This window comes from Triticum urartu, chromosome 1A (assembly GCF_056163025.1).
Source record: "Triticum urartu cultivar PI428250 chromosome 1A, HENAU_Tu73, whole genome shotgun sequence".
In the NCBI taxonomy this organism is placed as follows: domain Eukaryota; kingdom Viridiplantae; phylum Streptophyta; class Magnoliopsida; order Poales; family Poaceae; genus Triticum; species Triticum urartu.
The window spans coordinates 282,174,006-282,183,066 of NC_141873.1; the positions used below are offsets into that span (position 1 = coordinate 282,174,006).

Consider the following 9,061-nt stretch of genomic DNA (forward strand, 5'->3'; position numbering starts at 1 on the left):
CCGGTTTAACAATTTTGCGTGCCTGAATACCTTTTGTCTCTTAACCTACAACGCTTTATGCTTGTCAAGCATGAATCTTAAACCGGCACAAACTTTCCTTCAGGTTGTCCAAGTAATGGCCCAGACCTTTTATGCTTGTAACTGGGTTCCATCCCGGATTACGGAAGAAGATCTGAAAGGATGTGTTATAACTGGCGCTTTATCAAAACAGAGTGGAATCCACTGGCGAGCCCCCGATCCAGAAAATCCTCCTACACCCAAGGATGGCGAGATAGTTGTGTTTGTTGATCATCTGAGCCGTGGTTTTAAACCTCCCGGATCAAATTTTTTCTGTGATGTGCTTGCTAGCTTCCAGATCCACCCACAAGATATTGGACCTAACTCTGTGTCCAATATATGTAATTTTCAAGTGTTTTTGCAAGGCTTATCTGCAAGAAGAACCGACCATTGAACTGTTCAGGGACTTTTTCTTTTTAAACCGCCGTACCGAATTTGTAGACGGGCCCAATATTAAACTTGGCAGCGTTTCCATTCAAAAAAGGAAAGACGTCAGCTTCCCTCATGCCAAACATCATAGTCGCCCTAAGGATTGGAACCAGACTTGATTCTATTGCAAGGATACTTCCCCTGATGATGACAATCCTCTGCCGGGTTTTCGTGCTCACCGACTTACCAATACACATCCATTTCCCCAAAAGGTTGACTGCAAAAGAATGGGCCAAATATGCACCGCAACTTGCAAAGCTCAGAGCCTTTATGGTTAACGGTTTAACATGAATTGACTTTGTTCGTTGCTGGATATCTTGGGGTATTTTGCCTTTAAGCCGTCACCCCGGTTTAATGTGCGAGTACACAGGGGACTTGAAAGACCCTCAACGGCACACTGACATTGAGTTAACTGACGCTGAAATCACTGAGGCAGTTAAAAATATATTGGATGAATTGGTGGCTGTCTGCAACAAAACAGGGCTAAGTCCCTTCTGCGTTTCGAATAAACCGCCAGCTGTAAGAATTGCTTAACTCCTATTTGAACCTGACATTCTTAACTCTTCCTTATAACCTTTGCCAATTTTTTAACAGGGTGACGACCCATTTTGGAAGAAGAAACCTCAGGATAAACCGGCCAAGACCCCTTGACCCAAGACAAAGGTCGTCAAAAAGCCTGCCAAGAAGAAAGCAGCTGAGTCCACCGAGTTGAATCTCGACGAAGATCTTGACAACCCAGAATCAGAGGCAGAACTTGATTCTCTTGGTTCATTTTTCATACACCTCATTGACAATGACCATTATCAAGATGACGCTGAAGCTAGCCGGGCTGATGATGTAGAGGTAATTATTCTTTCCTCCGGTTCAGATCCTCAGCCAACACAGAAAACCCGTCAAGCAAACCAAAAAGTAAAATTTTCACACCCTCTAGCTTATCTGGATCCAAACTTTCTTTTGAATAAACAACAGCATGAAGCTCGCCGCACAACCCGGCATAGTGGCCAGGTGGTTACTTCGTTCGGTTTACCGAACACGCCGATTCGTAAACGCCGACTAGAGGTTTCATCCATTCCTGACACATCTTATCCCAAGGCTGGTTATTTTCGACAACCTCTTAATCCATATGACTCAAACTACCAGGGAACTTCCCATTCATCCTCTGGCGAATCAACAGGGACACAACTTCCTCCCCTTAAGATTGTTCCTGGGTAAGCATACTACACTTAGCTCTTTATCCCTTGCACCTGTTTAATCTACTAACCTTTATTTCCATTCATTTTAGAGCCAAAGCTAGGCCTAGCAAGAAGGCCAAATTGAATAAACCGGCTGATGATAATCCGGACACTGAACCGGAAAAGATCCCGGAACAGTTTGAGCCAAATGCTAACGCTATTCTTGATGATCCGCCAATGCAACATCATGAAACCTTTACTGAACAGATGGAAGATGATCCCACAGGCCATGCTACTGACCTACCAAGCCCGGCTAAGGCTGCAGATAAACCGCCAAGCCCAGTCAAAGCAGCTGATGACCAATCAGATGATGTCATTGTTACTGGTTTAGGCTACACAACTCCTGGTAATCCCGTTGCTTTATCAAAACATAGTGCCAAGGAAGAATTTGCTGCTATGGATAAGGGCAAGTGGAAAACAGATTTGGAAAGCTATGCCCACCTCAGCACCCAAGATATCCACTCTGGGTTTTTAAACCGTTTGTACACAAGCCACGACTATGAAGCCGGTTTGGTGAACTTGATGAAAGAGCGATATGAGGTAAATACTGTTAACTCTGCATAATTGTTTCTCTCTTCTATCTGATTTCTAATATCAACTCCAGTAGCCCCCAAGGGCCGGTTTATGATATCAAGTAAACAAGACTTTGTAATACTTCAACTTTGCCTGCGTAGCCCCCAAGGGCCGGTTTATCTTTTCAGGATGAACCGAGACTTTAGAGTATTAATCTTGCAACTTTTGTTTTTGTAGCCCCCAAGGGCCGGTTTATCTCTTCAAGATGAATCGGGACTTTATTATTGAGCACATATACATTAGTCCCCAAGTGCCAAGAATAATACTTGAATTGATCTTGGGACTTTAGAAGAGAAATTTAATAAGAAGCAATATGCATTAGCCCCCAAGTGCCAAGTGTATAACTTGTTATGTGCTTGGTACTTCAAAATGCTGCCAACTCATAACATGTATGTCTCTTACAGGCTGAGCTGAGCAAAAAGGAATCTCAAACCGCTGATCTTTAAGAAAATATCAAGTCCCAACAAGCAAAAATTTCCAAAACCAGAGAGGAGCTGACCAGTGCCTTAGTAGCCATGGAGAAATTGAAGGAAAACTTCAAGAAGGAACGGGCAGACTGGGACATAAAAAAAGCCACACTACAAAAGAGGGATGAGGATGCAGAAGCAGCCCTTAATCCGGTGGTAGAAGAGCTGACTCGTTTGAAGCGGCAAATAAATGCCATGACCACTGCTGTGTTTGGTAAGTACCCTTAGTATAAGTTGTTAACATGTATTATCCTATGAACTGCCGGTTTATCGGTGTGCTTAATGATGCAGGATCTCGCATTACCCATCTGATATGCAGAAGAAATTGAAGGTTGTCTATACTCTTATAGAGAAATTATATACCGGCGCGCAACAGATCATTTGTACTGCCTCTCATAACAAACCGCCCCCAACTTTGATCAAGGAAATATTAGAGAAGCTGTCAATGCTGCCTGCCCGGTTTGAGGAGTTAAAAAGATCAGCTACAAGGGCAGGTGCTCTAACTGCGCTAATCCGGGCCAAAGCATTTAAAACAAAACAGAAGCTAGCCAACTCGCTCCCAGAATGCTCCCCCGATTGCAAGCTTCGTCGGCCGTCGGATTTGCCCCTCTGGCTGGCTGCATCGTTGGATCTTCACTTACAGTTAAATCGTTTTCACCTCCGAGTCATTTTCCTTGCCCAATAACAAGTGGGCTCGTCTCAAATTTGCATTGGCTGTCTCAGCAGCTGGTCATCTTTGGGCGGGTGAACCTTTTCTCACGCGCCGCGCGTCCCGTGGCTAGGGCGAGGAGCCCATTGGACATAACGGCACCAAACCCTAGCCCCCCGTCCACAGCCACCCGCTCCTTCTCACAGCCGCCGCACCATTCCTCCCTTCCGCCCCCTCCTCCTTCCCGGATCCCCACCACGGCGCCGACCTGCAGGCAAAGGGCGACAGCGGCGGCGCTCTGTTAGATCTGTAGGAGAGAGAATATGAGAGGGAGAGAGAGGAGGGAGAAAGAGAGGAAGAGGAGAGGAGGCACGTCGTCGGATGGGAGAGTGGCCAACCCGGCTCGCGTCGGCTGGGGCCGCACCCCTCCCCGAAGGGCGGCGATGATGGAGGGATCCACCAGCGCCATCCAGGCTCCCGACCGACGGACTCGCTGGTTCGCCGCCCCTCCCGTGCGGCGGGGACATCCATGGCGGCGTGGGCTGGGGACCGAGCGGCGGGGCCCGTGATGCGTTCCGGTCGAGGGATTTGTCGGGCTGGCGCGGGATCTTAGCCGCTGTCGATGGATTTCTCGCAGCTTGGCTACCTGTTGCTCTGGATCCGGTACGATCCCCATCTCTCTCTATCTCTCTCTCTCTCTCTCTCCGAGAAAAAGCTCTTTATTTGAATGACCAAGAATCCGTGGTGTGCTCCTGAACTGCAAGGAACACTCCACTACGAAACTCACTTAAGCAGGCTTATAGATGATACCTTGTCTTGAGCCTATTTTCTCAAAATAATGAGAGGCTGAATGATTCAGACACAGGCTCCACCATCTTTCTCACCTCATCATTTTGTTACATTTGATTACAACCCAAACCCTATGCTGATTCAGGCGAGCTCTTGTTGCCTGATCACTGGCCAATCGTCAGGTTGGCGGCCACGTTAGTTCCGCACCGCTGCCAGCGACCGCCGTTCTGTTGCCTTGGATTCGGGTGTGGCGTTGGCTGGTAACCGTATGGTGTTCGTCTGACGTGCCGTCCGCATCGTGGGGGTTTGGTCGGTTGACTCCAGGTATGAGCAGCTCCTGAGCTTGATGGCTGGATGTGTGCACACATGTAACGGGGTATCATGGTCATGTTGCTTGGTGTGTAGAGGCAACCTAATTTTTGGACCAAAAAGAGGGGCGGTGACGATGATGACTGGCTGAAACAATCATGTCTTGAGCAATCAAGACAGCCTTGGCTTGTGGGACTAAACAGAGCTGAAAAAGTCGGTGTCACCGTTGGAGTTACCCTTAGAGCCTACCCTTACCTCTGTTGTAGCTTGCTCAATTTTATTGCCGATGTTGGCTGATCTGTGCCTTGGACGGTCGTTCTGATGAGTGATACTCTGGGACCAGGTCTATTTCAACACACACGAACCCATTGACCTCCCATGTTCCTGGGGAGCGTTGCATGTCGGAAAAGTTAGGGTTTGTGTCACACAAAGTTCTGCATTGACACTTAGAAAGTAAGTGAAAAGCGATATGCCATTTTTTGAGGCTATCTACAATCCGGTTAAAAGGCAACAGCTAAACACTGAAGGGCAATGGAACTCAATTTGTCGGTATCACAGTTTGATAAATTGTATTAGTTGTATTTCTTGGATTTATATAAGAAAAACAAAAATAGCTACCTTTGTGTGGATTACAGTGCTAATGATCAGTTCTTTGTATCAGACATGAATGGACAGATTCAAGATTTCCTTTCACCTAGGCTTGGTTAGTTGGCCACTTCAATTCCCACTTTTTGTCATGTAATCTTGATGTCGATACTTCAACATTACATACAAAATATGATGCATTATGTAGAAGTTACTAATGGTCAAGAATTTTCTGGATACGACACCTTCTTAGTCCTATTCATATTATGTAGAAGTTGCATAAGGCAGAACAATAATAAGAACATTTGTCAGTTTTTTCATGTGCAGGTTCAGCAGCGGGCAATGCTCAAGACAGAGTTGGGCGCACATCATATATATACATATGTTGTCGTGTCGTAATAAATGGAGATGAGCAGAAGTAGAGATGAGATATCTATCCGACTGTCATCCTTCCAAGACTTGGGTTTGTCATCTCTGTCAGCGTCCGCCTCCGCTTCCTTCGTTGGTTGTCGTTTCTTTGTACACTGCTGTAGTTTAGAGATCATAATACATTTTCCATGGATACAATTGAATACGCCACCCAATTTGCTATATAATTGTTCAGCTCTCTCTCATAGCGATTCATACAAAATATCATGCATAGTGGTCCCAGCTTAAGTAGAATATAACCATTGGATTGTTCAAACTTTGCTTGTGTTTCACAGGGCACCATAACTCTAATCCGACATGAGCAGTGCAACCACGACAATGAGCAGTGGAACCGCAAGATAGAGATAGATACAAGTAGAATATAACTGGTCATATTTCTAAAATGATCACACTACTTATGGTGTCGGAAGAGAAGGCATCAGTGATAGTGGGCTTGGTGATGAAGGCATCAATACGAAGAGATTAATTCACAACTTTGTTCTTGATAGGTTGTACAAATATACAAGGTACTACTGTTTCCTTTTATGTTTAAATAGCTTTGTGAGTACAATCAAATGAAAATTCTGCGATTCATGGTGCGGAAGCGGGCATCTTTGTTTTCCTGACCAAAAATACTTAGTTTCATGCCTCCATGGTATAGTTTGAGGCACAATCCAATGAGAGATTCCTACTTAGCTAGCTAATATATAACGTTTGACGGTACTGTCTTGTGTTGTAAATATAAAATATGCTACATGAGCATTACTTTTATTTTGAATTTAATTTTGTGTTTGAGCCTCTTTTACATATTAAGTGTAATATCACAGACTTTCTTCTTTCAGGGTTAACTGGCCATGCAAAAACTGTTGTGAGGCATTAAATGGTACTCCCTCTGTAAACTAATATAAGAGCGTTTAGATCACTATTTTAGTATTCTAAACACTCTTATATTAGTTTACGGAGGGAGTACTATATGTTTTTGGCTTGCTTTTGTTCACTTTTGTCCTTTACAAAGTGGAATAAGAAAAGAAAGTCAAAACAGGCTCAACCATGACTACTCTGCTCTTGTGATCACCAATTTCTGCTCCATTGCGCACAAGAAAGTAGTGACTATTTATTTGCTTAAACAATATGTCCAGCGCTACCTGTCCTACTAATATTCCTTTATGGATGTATCACACAAATTTCAGTTATTGGATATTAAATGTAGGTTCTCTACTCAGAGCTTGGTCCAATGGTCAATGCAGCTCTATGTTGTGCTATCTTGCTATTGGGCTCTTTTTTCGTTACTTAAAATGGTCAGATATCTCTGATGTTAAATTCGTCGTTGATTGCTTATATCCAAAATAACTATGTTAGTACACTGAAGCCAATTTCTACATTGTTAGTGAAGTTGGCTAAATTTAGTCCAACATTTCCAGTATGTATCTTCTTCTGCTATCAATGTTAATTCTGCCATAAGCATATTACTCTCCATGCATTTTTTTCTTTTGATGAAAAACACAGACACTTGTTCAGTTTTTTACTACATAGAAAAAGATAAGTTCAATTTGGTTTCTAATGTTCATGTCGGCCTTTGCCTAAGCAAAAAAGGTAACCACTTTATATTGTAATCTGGTTTTTAGTTTCTCTTTGATTCAACCATTTTTTTGTGTGCTGTCTAACTGTTAGATTGTCTGGAACATCTCGGAACAACCTTTCGTGTCCCCGATATTATCTCGTTTCCTGAACAATATTATTTTATTTGCTTTATCTGCGACCATGAATTCCTAGAGTTCCTTTCTCTCCTTCCAATTGACATTCTTAGATGTGATTCTATTAGAAATTTTGTGCCATGACAGAAGTAATGGTTGATTGCTCTGGTTTAGCCTTTATGTCAGTTGTTGCTGAGGGTCTAGTTTCTCATTTTTCAGAATTTGTAGTAGCAGGGATGTGTATAATATGGATAACTGAACTGGTGTTTAGGGGTTTCAGTGCAAGACTGCTACTTGCTCGATTAGTTAGATCAACTGGTGTTTGGAGATTTCAGTGCGAGTGATGTTCCAGTTTCGATTGCAGGGCTTCGAGATGCACCATGAGGATTGAAACAAGTCTTATATAGGGCTGCTAAATTATTATGCTTTTGGTCTTTTCTGAATTTAGTTAGCATAAATACTTCCAGAATACCTCTTATAATATGGAAGTCTGTTGGTAACAACACTGATTTTGCCAGTTTGTGGAACATGCTTCATTTTTGCAGGTAAAAGAAGGAAGAGAACATTGGAGAAAAAGGCAGCAGGACGGATTCTCTAAGCTTTCTCAAATGTTTGAACAATTAGAAGATAGTTACAATCATTTTTCTCTTGCCTTATTACATCTTGATGTTAATAGGCTTTGGAAGGTACTATGCGCCCGTTCAAAGTTTACAGAATTTGCACCATCCTATTACAGTTTGTTCTGATGACATAATTGACCAGTTCTTCCTGGAGTAAATTAATATTGTGGCTGCTACTCCTTTGTGCATTGTTACATAGAGTTATATAATTGTGAAGGTGTGTACACATCAACATATAATTCCCACGATCCTATTACAGTTTGTTCTGACGACAATATTGAGCAGCTCTTACTTGAGTAAATTGTGCAGCTCTTCCTTGAGTAAATTAGTATTGCAGTTACTAAGCCTTTGTGCATTCTGATACAGCTCTACTAAAATACTACTTTCTTATGCCCATATTAAACCGAGACCCGACTTTACATCATTTCTATTCTCATCCATTCTCCTGAATTTTAGTCCACTTCAGCAATGCTATGACCTGACACTTCATGTATATATATGAAAAAAATGACCGCAATTTTGTTGTTGTGATTTGGTCAATCCTCGGCCTTTCGATTCCTACCAATCTCTCCTTTGTTTGGAAAGTGATGCCACCCGAAGGGCTGCAAGCCCAAGACAACATCGATAATATCCTTCGCATATTTGGAAGGCGTGGAACAATATCGTTTCAACTTAGTCAGGTGCTGGCCCAAGGATGTTATTTCTCGCTGATGTTTTATTTAATTATTTCAAAACGAGGCAAAAGACTTCCATTTTCATTGGCTTAGAAGATAGTGAGAATTGCCTGGTTAATTGAGGAAAACCGGGCTAAAACCAATACAACTCAACCCACACAACATGGGTACCACCAGCCAACCTGGCCACATGCTAACAGATGGCTACACACGCGAACAATTGACAACTCCGAGTTTGAAGACGAGCTTCGCAAGGGAAATATGCAGGATTTGCGCTGAGGGAAATATGCAGGATTTGCGCTGATCATGTAATCCGCAAATGACCATCGAGTGTCTATCATCATCACCACCTGGACTCCCTCAGAAATCAACGCCCCCGAAACGGCCGCCTCGGCGAACCACATCATTCACATGAATTGTAGACAACTTTCTTGCTGATGTGAATATCTCTGGATGTGATGTCCATCATTCACATCTTATAGAATATATAACTCTGTGCTACCAAATTACAATTTGTATATACATCTCATTATAGACAATAAAATATACCATGTTTTTCCTACTAAAGAGGATTA

General features: G+C 42.9%; 1 long non-coding RNA gene across 9 annotated transcripts; it reads left to right on the plus strand.

Annotated features, from left to right (window-relative positions):
* Positions 1-3,462: 3,462 nt before the first annotated feature.
* LOC125507019 (uncharacterized) lies at positions 3,463-7,988 on the plus strand. Of its 9 annotated transcripts, none has more exons than XR_015601486.1 (4): positions 3,475-4,070; positions 4,342-5,208; positions 5,418-6,371; positions 6,466-7,988. It is a non-coding gene; the product is annotated as an uncharacterized LOC125507019 (long non-coding RNA). The 9 variants fall into 9 exon arrangements; XR_015601485.1 differs by having other exon boundaries at positions 3,476-4,070; positions 4,342-4,520; positions 5,167-5,208; positions 5,418-7,988; XR_015601481.1 differs by having other exon boundaries at positions 3,472-4,070; positions 5,418-7,988.
* Positions 7,989-9,061: the final 1,073 nt, after the last annotated feature.